We start from the raw sequence: 22262 nt of genomic DNA, 5'->3' as shown, positions 1-22262 counted from the left end.
TGTGAGAAAATAAATGTCTCTTGTTTAAGCCACCCAGTGTGTGGCATTTTGTTATGGCAGCCCAAGCAGACTAATGCAGGCTCATCTCATGGGTTCATTTCGAGAACTAATGTAACACAAGTTGAGGACCTTACAGCAATCCACACATTTTAGCTCACTCAGTCCCTTGTCTTCCCGTTGTGTGATTTGTGGCCTGTTTGCCACCAAACATCTTTCTTGTGACCAAATGATGGCATGGGATATTCATACAGCAGAATCACTTCTTTGCATTCAGGCTTTGTCTCCCCATGTTGCAAGTAACAGAACTTTCACAAACTAGTATAAACCAAACGGGGAATTTTCTGGAAGTGTGCTGTTATCAGTTAGGGTTCCTGGTTTCAAGTAGCATAAACTAAGTCTGGTTGACTTAGGCTGAAAAGGAACTATTAAAAGGGATACTGAATCTAGTCAGGAAGACTGGAGTCCCAGGTGTGGGGCCTCATTAGGCACAGCATGTAGAAGGATGAGTGAGGACCATTAAGCCACACTACTGGGCGCCTGCTGCTGCTGCTGCTCTGATGTCTCCAGCACTGGACTGTACCAGCACTGGTGGACCATCTTGCAGAGTGAATGTTCCTGTGGTCCCTGTAGTTCAGGAGCAGTGCTATCTTCTTGGCAGAAACTACATTATCATCTGCTACATTCTAGCTGCAAGGAAGTTTGGAAAAGTGATTATTTGGCATTTTCACCATTGATAGTGGGAGGTGGGTCTGCCTCTCATTGAGATTCGCAAGGTGGGAGAGCTTTCCCAAACAATAAAAGGAGGTTCAAGATGCTGGATGGCCAACAAGAATGAGAAGTTTCCTCACAGATAGGGAATCTTACAGAGCCCCAAATAGGGAGTGTAGCTTCACTCATAGGACCAAGAACCAGAAACTGGAAAGCCAGAGGCTGGATTTTTCTGTGTCTCTCTGTACCCTCTCTGTCTTCCTGAGGACTGGGTTCCTGATCCACTTGCTCCTGGTGAGGGCCACCTCCTTCTTGACTGTTAGAAATTAGTTGTCTGTGTCTCCTAGGATGTCTGTGTCCTCTTCTTCCAGAAACACTTCCCTATTCCCTTTTGGGGGCCCCCTCCTCTGTCCATTTATGGTCTGGGTGGGCTCCATCACCAGCTCTAGGAAGGATCTAGACCCATGATCCAGGTCCAAGCCAATCATTAGCCACAGTGATCTATCCAAGGATGGACATATGACCTAAGACAGCCGGGCACTTTTAAAAATTGCACTATAACTCGCATGTTATAAAGTGCACAAATTTTATACAGCTCTCAATGAATTTTATGTATTTCTACACTTGTGGAATAACCACTAAGATGGAGCTATAGGACATCTCCAGCAGCTCAGAAGGCTCCCTTTCAGTTACTCTGTCAATTCTCCATCCAAAGATAATCCCTATTCTGACGTTTGTTACCATTGATAGAAATCTTACCTTTTTTTGGATTCCATTTAAATGGAATCATATGGTATACATAATCTTTGGTGTCTGGCTTTTTTGCGCAACATTATGTCTGTGAGATTCATCCCAAGTTGTTTTATATAGTGTTGGTTTATTCATTTTCACACCTATATGGTATCGCATTATATGGATTTTACCACAATTTATCCATTTTACCATTGATGGACGTTTGGGCTGTTTCTGGTTTGGGGCTATTAAATAATGTTGCTATGTACTTTATTGTATGTATCTTGGCGGATACAAGCACTCATTTCTTTGGGTATATATCAAGAGTGGAGTTTCTAGATCACAGAAAAAAATACATAAGGTATTACCAAATAGTTTCCCAAATGATTGTACCACTTTACACATTTGCCAGCAATATATGGGACCTACAGTTCGTTGCTCTTCATGTTTGCCTATCCTTACTGTTGGTCTTCTAAATTGTGGCTGTTTTGACTGGGGATCGCAGTATCGCACTGTAGTTTTAATTTGTATTTCCACGATGACTAATGGTGCTGAAGACTTTCATATGCATATTGGCCATTTGGATATCCTGTTTTGTCAAATGGCTGTCCAAGCTTTTGCCCACTTCTGAAGAACACTGGATTGTTCATCTTTTTTCTTTTTTCTTGACTTGTAGCAATTCTTTATGTATTCTCGATACATGTGTTTTCTGAATCCAGATACAGATATTTGCTTGATAACATAAATTGCAAACATGTTCACCTACTCCATGATTTGCACGCTTAGTCCCTTAATGATGTCTTTTTAGGGGCATAAGTTCAATGTATTAGTATTTTCTATGGTTACTGCTTTTTAACTTGCTCTGTTTAAGAAATCTTTGCTCACTCTGAGATCATGAACTAGTTAGCAACTTTGAGGGAGATAGAGGTAGGTAAATGGCTCCTTTGTGTTGAATTTGAAGTTGTGAGAAGGTGAGGCTGAGTTAGAAATGGGGGCAAAAAGCAGCAAGACTTGCAGGTGGTCTTGGGGGGTTTAAAGGGGAGGCCTTGTCAGAACATGGCCAGTCTGAGCCTCCTAGGAGCTGTCCACTATGGCTTTGGCTGAAATCACAAGGCAGTCCAAGAGGGCACCAGATCTCTGTGAAGATTCATCTAGTCCTTCATAAAGTATTTACCGAGTGCTTATTCTGCATCCTGACGCTCTCATGGAATTTATGAACTACAGGATTTCAGAAATTATTTGAAAACACTTTCTTATATTCCAGATTTGGAAAAGAAGGTTAGAATATGGTAAATAATTTTCTTGTCATCATAGCTGGAGCAGAGCCACTGGTAAACCAGAACCACAGCTAAAACCCAAGTCTCCTGGATTGAACCTCCCTCCCCCACTCCCGACTAATCTGTCAAAGAAAGGTATGAGGGGTGGTGGTGAATGATGTCCCTTTTGTTTCAGGGACATCAAGGTAGATGGTAGACCAAGGTAGGTGGAGGTTTTCCTCTCTTCCTTTGACCCTGGGCAAATAGGAAGTGAGATCCCCTCTAGTCTGCAGTGGCAGAGACTTCAGGAAGCCCACACAAGTCAGAGGGCCAAAGTAGATCAGTGTCAACAGGCAGAAATTAGAGGGACTTCCCCCAGGTCCTTCCTGTCAAAGAAAGAAGCGTTAGAGATCTTTGTGAAGAGAAAAACACCTCGAGGACTATTCCAGACTGGGTAAGTGGCTCCCTAATGAGACTGCTACTCCTTGGGTTTTATCCCAGGACACTGGGATCCATACCACTGTGGTCAGTTTGGGCATCTGGGATTGAAATATGGATGCTTCAAGCAAGTGCTCATCCGAGACTCAGCTCCAAGGAGCAACAGGGTCTTCTTATTGGCAGCAAGAGGGAAGTGATGGACATTTGGATGCCTTGGTATTCAATGATAAACTGGAGATCAGTGTCATGGTGAGATAGGACATGAGGCCTTTCTGGCCTCCTCTCCCCAGCTCCTGACTTTCAGCCCATGACTGTAACAACCGGCACCACAGGAGCTCACTTAGACATGCTCATGACTGTCAAAGTGTCACTGGGGTCTCTTCCGACAACAGACATATTTTGAATGTCTCCTCCCACAATTAGAGAAAAGCAGCACCTTTCCAAGTGGCTCCTAAAATCAGATGAGTGGACTGGTGCCAGGCTGTGTAAGAATTACCCTTGTGGGTCATGGCTTGGGCCTGAAACCTGGGATTGTGTTTAAGGCTGTCCAGGTGATTATGATCAACCGATGATTCTGAAAATCATTTTGCTACTTAGAGCTTGGACTCTGACAGATGGGGGTTTAAATTCTGCCTCTGCTGTACGCCTTAGCAATTGCATTTTCTTGCACACAAATAGCCTCGTGAACCCTCAGTGTTCTTGTCTGCAAAATGGGGGCTAACTATACTATGCACCTCATGATGTTGTCATGCAGACTAAGTTAATGTGAAGCATGTAAAGCTGAAGCACAGGGCTTGCCGCTCAGTGAGTCATAATACTATGTGCTACTATCGTTATTATTTATTATTAGTCCAGATTCATCTCTTTCACCTCCTTTCTCCACTGTCATGGTTTATTTTTATGCCCAAATGACATATTAACGTTGCTTAGTTATATGAAACCACCCACACTAAATTTTACTTAACACAAACAGAACAAAGAACGTATTAGCATTTTGATTTTATAGGTGAGAAAAGAGGACAGAGAAGTTACATGATCTTCCCCAAATCACATAACTTGTAAGTACCAGGGCTGAGGCGTAAACACAGGACTGTGGGTTCTATAGCCAAGAAGGGTGACCTTGACAGAAACACAGCACAGCAGCAAGAGGGGACACTATCTATTCACACCCTTCTCTCAGGCTTCATGTTCTATGTTTTGAGTGTTTGCGACATTGTAAAGAAACTCAATGAATTCATCGTCCATTTGGTTTTAACAGATTAACTCTTCCTCACAAAGGGGAAGCGAACATGAGGGCTGGTCTTTAACACCTGGCTGACCAGGAGAGGCCACCGAACAGCAGCACCAGCACCAGCATAAGCACATTAGAAACGCAGAGTCGCCGCCCCACATTTGAACCCACATTTTAACAAGGTCACCAGGTTGAAGTCTGAGAAGCAGTAAGAGGAGGCAGGACCAACGTGTGGAGGAAAGGGGTCCAAGTGCCTGTATAGGGCTGTACTTGCCCGGTTCAGGGAGTTGGGATTTCTAAGGGAAAACGACACCCTTGGTGAGGAGGACACTTTGCATATGCAACACATCACACAGTAGATGCATTCCCAGTAGACACATTCCTTCTTATTTTTACTCACATCCTTGGGAATCCTGCCACATGTATGATTTAGACAGCAGTACCATGGGGCCTCGCTTAGACACACTCCTAACTGTGCAAACATCCTTGGAGTCTTCAGATTGACCAAGTCCCTGTACAGGAAACATCTCTGAATGTCTTTGAATGTTAGAATCTCTCCTCACGTTATTAGAGGAAGGCAGGAACACGGTGGTAGTAAAATCGGATTCTGACAGCTATCTAGCATACCTGCAAGAGAAGATGACGTGGAGAGCTGATGAGTGAGCGTGGTTTTTTGACCGTGGCCTTCTGCAGTGACCTTCCCTTGAATTTCTGTTGAACAACAAACTGAGAGCTTCATTGTAGGTTACTTTTTTTTGTGCTTCACTGTTGATTTGTGAGTGTGACAGATGTAACTCTGACAAAATTGTTGTCATCTGGTGTTTCTGGTGGTTTGTGGATTTTTTTAAGATGAGGGACTGTGTCTTTTTTTTTTTTCACTTAAATTGAAATTTTATTGATACAACACACAGACAGAAAAGAGCACAAAGCTTAAGCATGAAGCTCGAGGGAATACATAAGGATGCACCCAGCACCTAGGTCAGGAAACAGAATGCTAAAACAGCAGAAGTTCCTCCTGGCTTTCTTACAGTCACTACTTCCTCTTTCTCCTCCCACCGGCGGGAACCAAAGTCCTCGCTTCTCGAACCGCAGATTCGTTTTGCATGTGGGAGCCATACTTTTAGGTCAGCAAAAAAACCAAAAAACAAAAAAACCCCACTCCATTTAAAAAATATTATAAATCTTTGAAAGCACATGTTCTTCAGGGAACACACAACACTTCAGTAACAAATTCTGTAGTCCTTGGCTAAAAGTCCTGTAAAAGTTGGAAGATTTTCAATTTAATTTTATCTTCTTCTATTGAAATGATTTCAAACTTAGAACTTGCAAGAACAGTGTAATAATTTTTCTCTCGAAACATCTGAGGGCAATTTGCTGGCATCGATGCCTTGTCACCACTGCCCCCCGCCCCCCACCAAACGTCTTAGTGTGTGGTTCTCTCACAAAGGATGTCCTTCTACATAATGAAAATACAACCATCAAAATCAGCAAAATAACATGGATACATCATTACCATCTAGTCTGAAGACAGCGTTCAAGTTTTGTCAACAAGTCCAGAATCATGTACCACGTTTACTAGTCTTCTTCAAAACAGGAGAGTTCTTCACTCTTCCCTGGACTTCTTCTAGAAACTTCACACTTTATAAAATTATGCAGTTATTTTGCAAAAGGTACCTCAATTTGAGTTTATCTGATATTTCTTCATAATTATATTTAGAGAACGCTTTTTTATTTTTTACTTTTGGCAGGAATATCACAAAAGGGTTGGTCTTCTCATTGCCTCCAATAGGTGGTGCACAATTTTAATTTGTCTTATTAATGGTAACATTCACTTTGACCACTTGATTAAGAGTACCTGCCAGTCTCCTTTACTGTAGAAGTATTCTCTCTCCCCTTTTAATTAGTATTTTGTGGGAGGTGTTTTGAGACTATTTAAATATCCAATTCTATATCAAATGTTCACTCATGAGTTTTAGCATCCATTGATTATTCTTTTTTTATTCAAGTATAATGAACATACAGTGTTATATTAGTTTCAGGTGTACAATTTAGTGATTCAACAATTCTATACATTAGTCAGTGCCCATCATGATAAGCATACTCTTACTCCCCTTCATCTGCTTCACCCATCCCCCATCGACCTCCCCTCTAGCAACCACCAATTTGTTCTCTATAGTTAAGAGTCTGGTGGGTTGCATGTGTGTGTGTGTCTTTTTATCTTTGTTTTGTTTCTTAAACTCCACATATGAGTGAAATCACATGGTATTTGTCTTTGACTGACTTATTTCAGTTAGTGTTACACACTCTAGATTCACCCATGTTGTGGCAAATGGCAATCTTTCATTCTTTTTTTTATGGCTGAGTCATATTCCATTGTATATATGCCACATCTTCTTTATCCATTCATCTATGGATGGGCATTTGGGCTGCTTCCATATCTTGGCTATTGTAAATAATGCTGCAATAAACATAGGGGTGCATATATCTTTTCAATTGAATGTTTTCATTTATTTTGGGTAAATACCCACTAGTGGAAATACTGGATTATATGGTAATTCTATTTTTAATTTTTTGAGGAACCTTCATACTCTTTTCCACAGTGGCTGCACCAACTTGCATTCCCACCAACAGTGCGCGAGGGTTCCTTTTCCTCCACATTCTTGTCAACGTTCGTTATTTCTTGTGTTTTTGATTTAGCCATTCTGACGGGTGTGAGGTGATATCTCATTATAGTTTTGATTTGCATTCCCTGATGATGAGTGATGTTGAGCATCTTTTCATGTGTCTGGTGGCCATCTGGATGTCTTCTTTAAAAAAAATATCTATTCTTGCCCTTTGTGCAATCCAGTGATTATTTTTATCTGAATCAATATTATTATGATGGTTGCCAGACAGTGATTTTTAATCTAATCATTCATTCTATATTTATTAGTTGGCATTCTGCTGTAAGGAAAAAAAATTTCCCTTCTCCTTATCAATTAGTTAATTAACTCATGCATATCGGTATGGACTCATGGATACTTATTTTATTCGCTGGATTCTAATCTCTTGTTATCATTATTTATCAAATCTATTATCAAATTGTCCCCAATTTGGCAGTATCCCTATCATTTTTTTAGTACTTCCTTGCTTTCTGGAATAAGATATTCTATGCTCATTTGTAATTTTCCTGCCATTTCTTCTGAGAGTCCTACTTCCTTTTATTTTTACTTAAAAAAAAAAGTTTATTTATTTTGCAGGGGGAGGGGCAGAGAGAGGGAGAGAGAGAGAGAGAGAGAGAGAGAGAGAATTCCAAGCAGGCTTTGCACTGTCAGCACGGAGCCTGATGTGGGGCTTGAACCCACAAACTGTGAGAACATGACCTGAGCCAAAACCAAGAACCAGACGCCCAGCTGACTGAGACACTCAGGTGTCCCAGTCCTACTTCCTTTTAAAGGAGAATGATGTTTAGAAATCAAAATGTGGAGCTAGGTATGTTTATTGTTACTGGAACGTCACTGCTCCCAGCTTTTCTCAATGACTAGCGCTAAGGCACACATACACACACATTCCACTCAGGCTTCTGACAGCCTGCACTAAGCTGTGAGGTCACTCTCCTCATCTCTTGCTCTATGATCTCACCTTACCACCCTTACCATGTGCCCAACCCACAGCTAGATCCTCTCTTCACCCTGCTCAGAACCTAACATCCCTCAGCTGCTGTCACTGTCTCTCCACACAGTCATCCTCTTTACCCCATTGCCACAGCCCTCTCTTCCCCAATTTGGAAACTCTTCATAATTACCCTTCAAGACTCCCACACCCTGGAATTCTACCTGTCATCCCCACCTATCATGCTCAGCCCCTTTGAGAAACTTTTGAATTATGCAGGATTGGGGCGCCTGGGTGGCTCAGTCAGTTAAGCCTCTGAGTTTTGATTTCGGCTCAGGTCATGATCTCACGGTTTGTGAGATTGAGTCCCACGTCTGGTTCTGCACTGACAGCATGCAGCATCCTTGGAATTCTCTGTCTCCTTCTCTCTCTGTCCCTCCCCTGATCATGCATGAGTACACACACACACACACACACACTCTCTCTCTCTCTTTCAAAATAAATAAACATGAAAGAAACACGTTATTGAATTATGGAGGATGAAAGGCAGGAATGCAGAGACTGTCACAGGGCCAACATCTCCATTAGGCACATAGACACAGTGCCCAAGGCCTATGACACTTGTAGGGGCCCACAACAATGTTGTAATTTTAATTTATTTTAAATTCAGAAAAAAACAATGAACATCATAATGAATCCGGCCTGAATTATATTTATTTTTATATCAAGACAAAATAAAATGTTTACTTTTTTTAAGGTATGGAAGGCAATTTATTTAGCTTTGTGAAACTTTACTTTCACAATAATACATACCCTTGGCACTGTAAGACCTTATTAAAGTTTTGTAAATTGCACTAATAAGGTAAATATTTAGGTTGATTTTATGAGGTTTTCAGACATTAAGTTTGAAAAAGTTAGTGGTTATCATAATTTGCACACATGATGACAATGAAAACAGTAAATGAAATCAATGAATACGATTTACCACCCCTGGAGCACCTGGTGGCTCAGTGAGTTAAGCATTGAATTGTGGGTTTGAGCCCCCCATCGGGCTCTGTGCTGACAGCTCAGAGCCTGGAGCCTGCTTCAGATTCTGTGTCTCCCTCTCTCTCTCTGCCCCTTCCCCACTTGCACTCTGTGTCTCTTTCTCTTAAAGATAAATAAACATTAAAAAAATTATTAAAAAAATAAACATTAAAAAAATAAAAAACTTGATAATTGTAAATAAGCTAACATTTAAACATGTATACTTTGATAGGTATATGAATAATTAGGTAAACTTGACTAATTAGGAGAAGCTGACTGGGATACACACATTAAGCAATATAAGTGTTCATCTAAATTTTTTATATTTCATTTTTTTTTTTTACAAAATACCTATTCAAGTTGTTTAATGTATAACTTCTCATGTGCCATTTTGGAAGTCCTTTATATTAAAGACTATTATTCGTGTGTCTGATGCCAAACAGTGCTTATTCTGGACCTCCATGTTTGTATAAATTTGATTTCTTCTTGAGACACAAGTTTCTTGCTGGATTTCTGAGGTAACATTTTTATTATTTCTGCAGTGGGTGGTGGACCCTGGTGCATCAGCCAGTCTGGTGATTTACTTCCCTCAGGATGCTGTGAAATTGAATGAGAGCGAGATCATCGTCCTGCTGGTCTCAAACTTCTGACATGTTTGGTTTAGTATTGTCTCTTCTGTCGGGGAACCTTATTTTTTAAATTAAATTAAATAAATTAAATTAAATTAAATTTTATTATTTAATTTTATTTTATTTTTGAGAGAGAGAGAGGCGGGGGGAGAGCACGTGTGAGCAGGGGAAAGGGGTAGAGAGGGAGAACCCCAAGCAGGCACTACGCTTAGTGTGGAGCCAGACACAGGGCTCCATCCCATGACCCTGGGATCTTGAGCTGAGCCAAAATCAAGAGTCGGATGCTCAACTGAATGAGCCACCCAGGCACCCCCTGTCAGGAAACCTTATTAATGGAGTATGTGCCTGAACAACCCTGCAGGCAGATGCCATCTCACTGCCCATCATGACCCAAATGTTTAATTAATTTTTATGGAGGAAGGAAAGTGTCTATTCCCCTTGAAAGCTGCAGTGCAGTCCTGCGGCCTTGATTAGTTTTGTAAGTCCAGTTCCTTGTAGAGTTTCTGGAACATAGCATATACTCGATAAATGTGAAATAAATGAATGAATAAGTGGCCAAGTGTTAGGGCTTATGTTTCTTGTTTTTCCCATGGCAGAAAAGAATAGAGCAGAAAAAAAAATCATCATATTTGTTGATGGCCTGTTTACTAGAATGAGTGTTTTCTTTGCCCCCAGTAGTTCAAAGCTATCTATATATTCATCCATTAATTCAAATACTTATTGGCTCCCTACAATAGGAAGTGCTTCCTTTGTGTGTCAGTATGGGATTGTGGAATGTCCAGCTTGGTCTTAGGAGAGCAGGCTGTGTCTATAAGAACAAAGTCCTGAACTAACCTCTCCGGCACAGCACTGTCGTCCACGGGCCCCACACGTCGGAAACACGCTGAGCTAATCCTCCAGTTCCAGTTCTACACATCCCCGCTCATGCAGCCTTTTCTATACCTTTGACACGAGCCAACTTCATCTTTTCTCAGCATGAGTCACTGTCAAAAACATACACATTGTCATAACTGCTGTAGCTCTAGTGCTGTCCGTTGCTTTTTAAACAATCATAAAATCAAATCTAAAGCTCACGTTGAGAGCTTGTTTTATTAATGACGTACAATGGGAGATGGATGAGATATTTGGGGCCAGAATGGTTGACCATCTACCATCTTTACTGAGAAATTTCTGATTTCTAATCTAACTAACTCAAATGAGTCGTAATTCAGAGACGTGATAAAGTTAAATTTTCCTCTGTGCTGACTATGAAAAGCACTTGGGAAGCACAATAACATAGACATGATTGTATAAGGAATGCTCAATATACTTAAAATAACACTTTCAAGTACCCTCAAATACTTTGGCATAAAATATTCCATTTGAACCTTTACTATTTCTAGGTCAGCTGTTGGCAAACTGTGGCCTGGGGTTGCATCCAGCCTTCTCCCTGTTTTTTTACGGCCTGTAAACTAAGATTTTTTTTTTTTTTTTACATTTTTAAGTGGTTGAAAAAAATAAAAAGAATATTCTGTGATATGTGAAAATTGCAGTAAATTCAAGCTTCGACGTCCGTAAGTAAAGTTTTATTCAACTCAGCTATATCCATTTGCTTATGTATTATTTGTGGCTGCTTTTGAATGATGAAGGGCAGAGTTTATTTGGAACAGAGACTGTTGGAACAGAGACCAAAGCCAGAAATATCTGCTATCTGAAACTGTACACAAAGGTTTGCCTTCCTGGGTTTGAGGTACTAGAGACACATCAGTGAGCAAAACAGAGATCTCTGTGTTGGGGGAAGTCATCAAGAGGGCGTGACTACCAGCTGATCCGAGAGCTAGACCCAGGTGACAGGAGGCTTCTTAGTCCCCCCCCCATCATCGGAATGTACATTCTGAGCATCATTCCCGTAGCCAGAGCTGTTTCAAGGGCACAACCTTAAAAAAGAAATGTGTTGTTGAGACCATTTGGATTGTATATGGGACTGAACCCTGTTAAGCGCTCTATATAAACTTTTAAGATTCTGGCAGGTAGGTATGATGACCTACCAATCTGGACTGGCCTGCTTCTTTCTTTGGTCTCTCCTTGCCCTCTGTGTAGGGGGAACAGGTTTGAATTTCAGCCGGAGAACTCCCAAAGTTGCAAACCAACACCCTGCCCTCAGAAAACTTACATTCAAATACGGGAAGACAGGAAACAGTAAGCATACGTACATTATATATAGTATTATTAGGATGTGATAAATGTGATGAGAAGAAAAGATGTAGAGGAGGGTAAAGGGAATAAGGATTTTCTTTTTTTGGTGGGGGGAGGATGTTACACTTTGGAAGACAGCAATCAGGGTAGACCTCGTTAAAAAGGTGGTACCTGAGCAAAGAATTGAAAAGGGTGAGGAAGTGAGCCACGTGGGTGTCTGGGGAAAAGCATTGGAGGCAGAAGGGATAACAGCAGCTCCTCATACGGTTGTTGTGTAGATTGAGTTCATGTATTTAACTAAAAATAGTGCCTGGCAAATGGTAAATTCTCAAAAAAAAAAAGGGGGGTTCTTTTTTAGAACGAGCTAGCTGTAGACGCTCCTTTCCTCTCTGCAGTGGGCGGATGTACTGAGTGCCTCTTGGTAGGCGCTCACTATAGCAGAGAAAGGCTCTCCTAAGTACTCGGGGTCTTGATATCTTAGCTTTATCTATCCCAGGATTAGCTTTCATCCCTGGGGCTTAGCTCTCAGGGGCAGAGCCATCCTGGAGAATCATGAGCTCGGGAGGTATCATACCTGTGGTCTGTGTATTTATCAGATACGGATCCCGGAGTCTGTCGGCACACACAGGCGCAGGGACTTGCCCTACCGTCACACAATTAGTCAGCAGCAAAGCTTCGATAGGCATGGGGTGTTTTGCTTCCAGGTCTAGTGTTCTGTTCCTGCTCTGCGCTCCTCGTCCTGCAATAAACCTATTTTTACACGGCTTATTTCTTCCAGTAAACTTTCAGGTGTCTTTGCGCAGGGACCACGTCTTACTCATTTTTGTTTTCCCCTTCAGAATCAGGCACTAAACAAACAAAAAACCAAAACCGTTGCAAGAACAGTCAGTGCTTGAATTTGTTGGGTACCGTTTCTAATCGTAACCACTACCTGTAAGTCTGTCAGATAATGCCAACGTGGGACCGACCGTCCCTTGTTTCCTGCGTTTGTATAAAGCATGGGGACACAAATTGTCCTACAAATCAGGGAGCTCCCAGAAGAGATACCGGACATTTACATTTTCAAACTTTTTTATGTTGCTAAATATCATGTGAAGATCCTGGAGCATAAAGATGATTCATGAGCTTTGGGCTTTGATGAGCAGTAGCGTCAAGCTGCTAGATAAGAGATGGCATTTTCAGGACAAAAAATGGGGCAGACAATGCAGGACAAACACTTTGTTGTCCCTTGTCTTAATCCAGGGTGGGTTCTCAAAGTGTGGTTTATGGACGGGTGGCATTAGCATCACATGATGCTCGTCAGAAATGCAAATTCTTGGGGTGCCTGGGTAGTTCAATCCATTGAGCGCCCGACTCTTATTTCGCCTCAGGTCATGATCCCAAGGTCATGGTATTGAGCCCTGTGTCGGGCCCCACGCTGGAGCTGAAATAAAAAAATAAAATAAAATAAACGTGTTCAACAAATTTTTTAAAAATGGGAGAAATAGTTAAGGATATGTGAACTTCCTGGGGACTGCTGTGAGGTGACACTGGATTACGTTTATCACCTGATTCCCATATGCCCTTGCTCAGACTGGCCTATTTTAGAGTGGTGTTACAGGCCCTAGGAATTAGTATTCAACTCAAGAGTTTGTAGCCAACATTTCCCAAAGATTTGGTGGGTATTTTTTAGGTAAATGGCTGCAGGCTCATTTGGGTAAAGTTATGAAATTTCAAGGTCCTGATGTTTGAACAGTCTGGCTTCTGTAAAATATTTGCTTGTAAAGTCCTGCTTTTATTTTATTTTTGTAATAAAAGACACTCAAAACCTCTCAGTTTTTGTGCTTGGAGGCTCCATGCTCTACAAACCAGAGTTAGAGATCTCCAAGTGTCAGGCCACTAATTGCTATAAATATTTCATGGTAATTGCTAATCATGCCCATTCTTTTTTAGAGGTTTGTTTAAACCCTTGTTTAAACATCAGTTCTGGGTAAATAAGGCTGAGATGATCTAGGAGTACATTTTTTTCTTTTTTTTCTTTTTTTCTTTTCTTTCCAAGGAAGATGGAATATGCTAGTGGGAAAGCCTTAGATGTGTCAAACATTTTGATGAGATGTGTGTTCATTTGAGAAAGGAACCAGAGAGAGAGAGAGAGCCAATCTGGTGTGTACTGGAGGGAGAGAGAGAGAGAGAGAGAGGGAAATCTGAAGCTGAGGATGGGGATACATCAACAGGGAGTGCGAAAAAAGAGCCCATGAGACCAGATACTGCATTGGGAGGGCCAGAGCAAGAATCCTCTGATGGCAAAACTGCCTGGAAGGCTGATAATAGAAATATTAAATGTAGATTTTTAACATGTCTGCTGTGTTTATATACTCTTTAGCAGTTGAAGCAACAGGAGAACACAACCAGTTCTGTGATTTACAGTTTCTCTTAACAGAAGAATGTCAAAATTATGTTGGCAATAAGAGCGTTGATAAAGGATTTTGCCTTTCCACTCTCATATGAAGTTGGAGAAATGCAGCGATTTAGGTTTGAGAAGAGAAACAATTTGGAGGATAAATTTGGTTTTGTCTTTAGGTGACCTAAACTTGAACAATAAAGAGTAACGAGGACTTCTGTTTCCAGCGATACGGCAGACTAAGTTATCTGTTACCTCTTCCAACGGAAAACACTTAAAAATGCTAGACAAATTACAATGGGCATCCTTTTCGGTGCATAGTTGAATTTATAAGAAAGAAGGGGAAACTCCAGGGCCAAAACTTGAGAGTCAAATGAAAAATTGGAAGGGTTTGTAGGTCTCAATAACCAATATACTTGGATTTTAATGGCGTCACAGGACGGAAGACAGGTTTTAGGTCCATTGGGTAAGAAATTGATGAGACTTGCAGTGGCAACAACAATGATGAACAAGGTGGACTAGAAAACAACTACTTTCGGCTAGTCGCTGACCAAAAAAAGCGTTTCCTGATGAATGGTAACTGCAGGACTATTCTCACATGGTTTAGGCATCCAAATTTATTTTGTCCACATGCTCTAATAACATTCAATCAAAAACTTACCATAATGGTGCATCCTTGGACACCTGCCAGAAGCACGTGCCACATCTGGAAGAGCATGCTCTCAGTCCAGGCCTTTGCAAAACAAACGACAGGATTAATCCCCAGGGTCTTCAGATTTTGGAATTACTCATGTCTTTAAGTATATTCAAGTGAATAAATAACTAAACAAATGAGGGAATAACAATCATAATAGAGAAACAAAACCTTACGAACAGAAGATACAGTAAAACCTTGAGTTGTGAGTAACTTGTTCTGTGAGTTCTGCAAGACAAGCGAGTGATGTCTTACAATAAGGGTAGTACTCGGTGTGGAATGTCACATGATCACAACTGAATCAAAGGTTCTTGAAATTCGCTTTGATATGTAAGTGCTTTGGACTGTAAGCATGTTTCTGGAATGAATTATGCTCACAAACCAAGGTTTTACTGTAGTAAGTATTAGAAAAAAGAACCAGATAGAACTCCTGGAACAATTATAGCAATTGACATTAGAAACTCCGTGGAAGGGTTAGTTGCAGATTAAAAGCAGTTTAAGTGAGAATCAGTAAGTAAGAAATACAGAAATAATCATGAATTCACCAAAGATAAAGAGGGATTCCTTCTTTGGCTTGATTCATACATCTCTTTGGGTTACATTATAATTATAGTTATGTTGGCTTAGGAGCTGTTACAAGACTCGCAAAGAGAAGAAAATGAGTTAGCACTCTGAAGTCTTTACAACTATCTTATTAGCTTAAAGAGAAGGTGATCTCAAAAAATTAAAAATGGAAATTTTCTTATGGTCATAAACATGATACAAATTTCTCTTACCCTGTCATTGGCAGGTGAACAACCAAAGAAAAGTGGGTGTCGTTGAATGCCTCAGTAACAGTTGGGATAGTAAACACAGCATGCTCCAAGGGCTCTTCTAGAGGGAAGAGTTGGAAAGTGTGATGAAATAATGATCACTTTTTCTTATTTCAAAATTCTCAATGTGCATAACATACTACCATTTGTAAAAATAAAAATAATATGTCTTACATAATATTTATTTTACGTATATGCATGCAATACACAGGAAACTGGTAATGAAGGCTGCCTCTGGTGAGGGGAATTGTGTACCTAGGGGGATAGGTATGGGAGAGAGACTTATTTCTCACAGTTCTCAACCTTTCTAGTCTTAGGACCCCTTTTGGTCTTTTAAATTTTTTTAAATGTTTATGTATTTACTTAAACTTTTTTTAAACATTTATTTAGTTTTGAGAGAGAGAGAGAGAGAGAGAGAGGTGGAGGAGGGGCAGAGAGAGAGGGAGACACAGAATCCAAAGCAGGCTCCAGTTTCTGAGCTGTCAGACAGAACCTGACGCAGAGCTCGAATTCATGAACCACGAGATAATGACCTGAGTTGGACGCTTAACTGATTGAGCCACCCAGGCACCCCAGGACCCCTTTTGGTCTTAAAAATTATTGAAGTTCCCCAAGTGTTTTTGTTTATATGAATAATATGTTCATCAATATTTACTGTACTAGAAGTTAAAACAGAAATCTTAAAAAGATCTATTTAATAATTCACTTAAGGGGCATCTGGGTGGCTTGGTCGGTTGAGCGTCCGACTTCGGCTCAGGTCATGATCTCACGGTCTGTGAGTTCGAGCCCCGCGTCGGGCTCTGTGCTGACAGCTCAGAGCCTGGAGCCTGTTTCAGATTCTGTGTTTCCCTCTCTCTCTGCTCCTCCCCTGTTCATGCTCTGTCTCTCTCTGTCTCAAAAATAAAATAAACGTTAAAAAAAATTTTTTTTAAATAATTCACTTAAAAGTAAGAATAAACCCATGATTTGTTAACATAAATAATATCTTGTTAAATAAAAAATAAAAAGAGAGCCTTGAATAATAAATAAAATAAATAATAAATTAAATAAATAAATAAAATAAAATAATAAATAAAAAATAACTATATTTTCTAAAACAGAATTTAGTGAGAAGAATGGCATTGGCTTTTTTTTTTTTTCTTCCTGTAAATCTTTCTAGTGTCTGGCTTAAGAGACAGCTGGATTCTTACATTAGCTGCTGTATTCAGTGTTTGCGATCTTACACATCATGGAGATTCTGGGGAGCACCACTGTACCCTTGAGAGAGAATCAGAGTGAGAAAGGGAAACAATATCTTAGTACCATTATGAAAATAGTTTTCATCTCACAGACCTATGCAAAGGATCTCAAGAACCTTGGATTGCACTTTCAGAATTGCTTCTGTATAAAATCTGTTTGAATTCTATACCATGTGCATGGATTAGCAAGTCACAATACATCCAAACTTGCATACATACAAATATCCATACATGCATATGCATGTATAAATGTACACCTTTCAAGGCTCTCTCTTCTGATCTTTCTGGAATGCAAAAAGAAAGGTAACTGGAGGTTCCTGTGAAACAACCGTGTCACAGTTTTGATAATGCTTTTAGAAAGGAAAAGCGAATATATAGCTATTATATCTAGTATTTATTGGGTGCTTATTATGTACTGGACAGTGTGTCAAGAATTTTACCTGCCTTATATAATTTAATCTTTTCCTGAACCATATGAGAAAGGTGCTATTATTTTCTTCACTTTATTAAGGAGAGACTGGGACTTAGAGAAGTTCAATCATGTGTCCAAGATCATGCAACCATTAGGATTTTGCTAAGTCCAACTCCAAAGCACATCACTTTCAAAAACTAGAGTCTAAATGGTTGTCTTTTTTCTTCCTTTAGTGTTTAAAATTGTGGTAAAATACACATAACATAAAATTTACCATCTTAACCCCTTTTGAGTGTATCGTTCAGTAGTATTAAATACTTTCATAATGTGCAACTATCACCACTATCCATTTCTGTAATTCTTTTCATCTTGTAAAACTGAAACTCCATACCCATGAAAAGATAACTGTTCTTTCCACCCTTCCTCCAGACCCTGGCAACTACCATTCTTTCTGTCTGTACAATTTTGACTACTCTAAGTATCGCATATAAATGGAATTACATAGTATTAGTCTTTTTCACATAGCAAGGTGTCTTCAAGATTCATCCATGTTGTAGCTTATATAAGAATTTCTTCCTTTTTATTTTAATATATGTGCTGCTGAAGTGAGCACAAAATTACCTCATTTTTAAAAGCTGAATAATTTTACATTGTAGGCATCTATCACATTTTGCTTATCACTTCCTCCATCGATAAACACTTTGGTTGCTTCCACATTTTAGCTATAGTCAATAATGCTGCTGTGAATAAAGCCTTTAGTTTAGTTAATATTATTATTAGTATTATACCAATGTTCTTAAGTTTGACAAATGGACCATAGATATGTTAATAACGGGGCAAGACAGCTTTGGTGAAGGAATTCTGTGTATGTTCTTGTAACTTTTCTGTACATTGCAAATTGTTATAAAAGAAAGATATCTTTAAATAGTGAATGACAAACTTTTAATATTTGGTCAGTAATAAATAAACCTTCAGGAAGATTCTTCTCACATGTAATTTCTTTCTACTTCAGTATAAGCATGTATTGCTATTTTTGTCTATTTCCTGTTAGTCATTAAGAACCTCTGCTCTTTACTTGCCATAAAAAGTGTTTTTTTATGACTAAAAATTTGAGAATTACAACAGCTTTTCACATATATTTGCATTTTAAACAATTCATGTTATTTAAACAACCCAAAATCATGGTTCAATTTTAATCCCTGTATAACTATTTGGCCATATTCTTTGGCAATACTGTCTTAAAGTCACATAGGCACAGCAAGCTGACAATCATTATGATTGGCTTTATTTTTTAACTTTATTGAGATACAACTGACATAGAACATTATGTAAGATTAAGGTATACAATGTTTTGATTTGATACACTAATATTTTGCAAAACGATTACCACCCTAGTGTTAGCTAATACTTCTGTCACATCATCTAATTACAATTTATTTTTTGTGGTGAGAACATTTGAGATTTATTCCCTTAACAACTTTCAATTTTATAATACAGTATTGTTAGCTATAGTCCGCATGCTATACCTTAGATTCCTCAGAACTTACCATCTTATGACTGAAAGGTTGTTCCCTTTGACCATGTCTCCCCACTTTCCCCACCCCACCCCCTAGTAATCACCATTCTACTCTCTGTTTCTATGAGTTTGATGTTTTTAGATTCTACATATAAATGAGATCATTCAGCATTTGTCTTTTCTAATACCCTCAATTAGCATAATACCCTCAATTTCTATCCATGTTGTTACAAATAGCAGGATTTCTTTCTTTTTTAATGGCTGAATAGTATTCCACTATACCACATTTTCTTTATCCAGTCATCCACTGATGAATACTTAGGTTGTTTCCCTGTGGCTATTGTGAATATTGCAGCAAAGAACATGGGAGTGCAGATTCCTTTTTGAGTTAGTGTTTTCATTTTTTTTTTTTTTATAAATTCCCAGAAGTGGGATTTCTGGATCATATGGTAGTTCTATTTTTAAATTTTTTTCAGTAATCTCCATACTATTTTCCATAGTGGTTGCACGAATTTATATTCCCTCCAACAGTGCACAAATACTACACATCCTCACAAATACTTGTTATCTCTTATGTTTTCAATGATAGCCATTCTAAATGTGCATGAAATCACAAGAACCCAACTAACCAAAACAATTCTGAGAAAGAAGAACAAAGCTTCAAACTGATAATGATCCAAACACTATGGTATTGGCATACAAAGTGATCCAAACAGTATGATATTGGCATAAAAACAGACACATAGGTTCTATTTAATGGAACAAAATAGAGGCCCCAGAAATAAACCCTACATATACGGTCAATCAATTTACAACACAGGAGCCAAGAATATGCAATGGGGAAAGAACAGTCTCTTTAATAAATGGTGCTGGGAGAACTGGATAACCATACACAGAAGAATGAAATGGGACCCTTATCCTAAACCACCTACAAAAATTAACTCAAAATGGACTAAGGACTTAAGCATAACTTGAAACCATAAGCTCCTAGAATAAAACATGAAGAAAAATCTCTTTGATATTGATCTTGGCAACAGTTCTTTTTTTATTTGACACCAAAAGCACAAACAACAAACACAAAATAAATGAGTGGGGCCACAATGAACTAAAAAGCTTCTGCAGAACAAAAGAAACAAGCAGCGAAATGAAAAGACAACCTATGGAATAGTAGAAAATGTCTGCATATCATATATCTGATAAGGAGTTGCTATCCCCAAACTATGAAGGACTCCCACAACTCAATAGGAAAAAAAGAACAATTCCATTTAAAACTGGGCAGAATAACTTGACCAGGCATTTCTACAAAGAAGGCCTACAAATTACCAAAAGATTTATGAAAAGATGCTCAACATCACTAAGCAGCAGGGAAATGCAAACCAAAACCGCAGTGAGAAACAGCTAATTGTTGGTGTTAACAAAATGGATTCCACTGAGCCACCCTACCTACAGCCAGAAGAGATATGAGGAAATCGTTAAGGAAGTCAGCACCTACATTAAGAAAACTGGGTACAGGCCCAGCACAGTAGCATTTATGCCAGTTTCTGGTTGGAATGGTGACAACCTGCCAGAGCCAAGTGCTAACATGCCTTGATTCAAGGGATGGAAAGTCACATGTAAAGATGGCAATGACAGTGGAACCACACTGCTTAAAGTTCTGGTTCTGCATTTGGCTACCCGCTCATCCAGCTGACCCTTGTGTCTGCCCCTTGGATGTCTACAAAATTGGTGATATTGGTACTGTCCCTGTGGGCCAGGTAGAGACTGGTGTTCTTTTTTTTTTTTTTTTAATGTTTATTTTTATTTTTGAGACACAGAGACAGAGAGACACAGAGAGAGATAGAATGTGAGTAGGGGAGGGGCAGAGAGAGAGGGGGACACAGAATCAGAAGCAGGCTCCAGGCTCTGAGCTGTCAGCACAAGCCTGATGTGAGGCTCAAACCCACAGACTGTGAGATCATGACCTGAGCCAAAGTCAGACGCTCAACCGACTGAGCCACCTAGACACCCAAGACTGGTGCTTACACCCAGCATGGTGGTCACCTTTGCTCCGGTCAATTTTACAACTGAAGTAAAGTCTGTTGAAATACACCATGGAGCTTTGAGTGAGGTTCTTCCTGGGGACAACATAGGCTTCAATGTCAGGTATGTATCTGTCAAAGATGTTCATCGTGGCAATGTGGCTGATGACGGCAAAAACGACCTACTAATGGAAGCAGATGGCTTTATGGCTCAGGTGATTATCCTGGACCATCCAGGCCAAATCAGTGCCAGACATGCACTGTGCTAGATTGTCACACGGCTCACATTATTTGCAAGTGTGCTGAGCTGAAGATTTATTGTCGTTCTTGAAAAAAGCTGCAAGATGGCCCCAAGTTCTTGAAATCCGGTGCTGTTGCCATTGTTGATACGGTCGCTGGCAAGCTTTTCTGTGTTGAGAGCCTTTTTGCTGTTTGTGACATGAGACAGACGGTTGCTGTGGGTGTCATCAAAGCAGTGGGCCAATAAGGCAGCTGGAGCTGGCAAGGTCACGAGGTCTGCCCAGAAAGCTCAGAAGTCTAAATGAATATTACCCCCAATACTTGCCACCCCAGTCTTAATCAGTGGTGGAAGAACGGTCTCAGAACCGTTTGTGTCAACTGAACTTTTAAGTTTAATAGTAAAAGACTGGTTACTGATAACAATGCATTGTAAAACCTTCAGAAGGAAAGGAGAATGTTTTGTGGACCGTTTGGGCTTTTGTGTATATGGCAGTTTTAAGTTACTAGTTTTTAAAATTTTTTTTTTTTCAACGTTTATTTATTTTTGGGACAGAGAGAGACAGAGCATGAACAGGGGAGGGGCAGAGAGAGAGGGAGACACAGAATCGGAAACAGGCTCCAGGCTCTGAGCCATCAGCCCAGAGCCCGACGCGGGGCTCGAACTCACGGACCGCGAGATCATGACCTGGCTGAAGTCGGACGCTTAACCGACTGCGCCACCCAGGCGCCCCAAGTTACTAGTTTTTAAAAGCAGTACTTTTTAATGGAAACAACTTGACCAAAAATCTGTCACAGAATTTGAGACCCATAAAAACAAAATTTTAATAAGGAAAAAAACTACAATGAGATATCATTTCACATCTGTTAGAGTGGCATGATAAGAGATAACAAATGTTGGTCTTGGCACTTGATTTTTTTGAATTTGACACCAAAAGCAAAGATAACAGAAACAAAAATAAACAAGAGGGGCTGCATCAAACTAAAAGGCACTGCAAAGGAGGAGAAAGAGAAACCCTTTTGGATTGCTGGTGGGAATGTAAACTGGTGCAGCCACTGTGGAAAACAGTATGGAGTTTCCTCAAAAAATTAAAAATAGAGCTACCCTACAATCTAGCAATCATAGGGTAAAGATCCTAGCACTACTAGGTATTTATCCAAGGGATACA

General features: G+C 39.8%; 1 protein-coding gene and 1 long non-coding RNA gene across 2 annotated transcripts in view; one reads left to right on the top strand and one right to left on the bottom strand.

The window, feature by feature from the left end:
- LOC115504921 (60S ribosomal protein L7a-like) overlaps positions 1–22262 on the top strand; it is a 122672-nt gene that overhangs the window by 65124 nt on the left and 35286 nt on the right.
- Positions 1063–21564, bottom strand: LOC115504923. Its single transcript, XR_003965851.1, has 3 exons — positions 21481–21564; positions 2571–2577; positions 1063–1072 (listed from the first exon to the last, which is right to left on the bottom strand). It is a non-coding gene; the product is annotated as an uncharacterized LOC115504923 (long non-coding RNA).

Source organism: Lynx canadensis, chromosome F1 (genome assembly GCF_007474595.2).
Source record: "Lynx canadensis isolate LIC74 chromosome F1, mLynCan4.pri.v2, whole genome shotgun sequence".
Taxonomy (NCBI): Eukaryota; Metazoa; Chordata; class Mammalia; order Carnivora; family Felidae; genus Lynx; species Lynx canadensis.
Note: the sequence above shows the minus strand (reverse complement) of the source record. Positions and strands in the feature narration are given on the sequence as shown.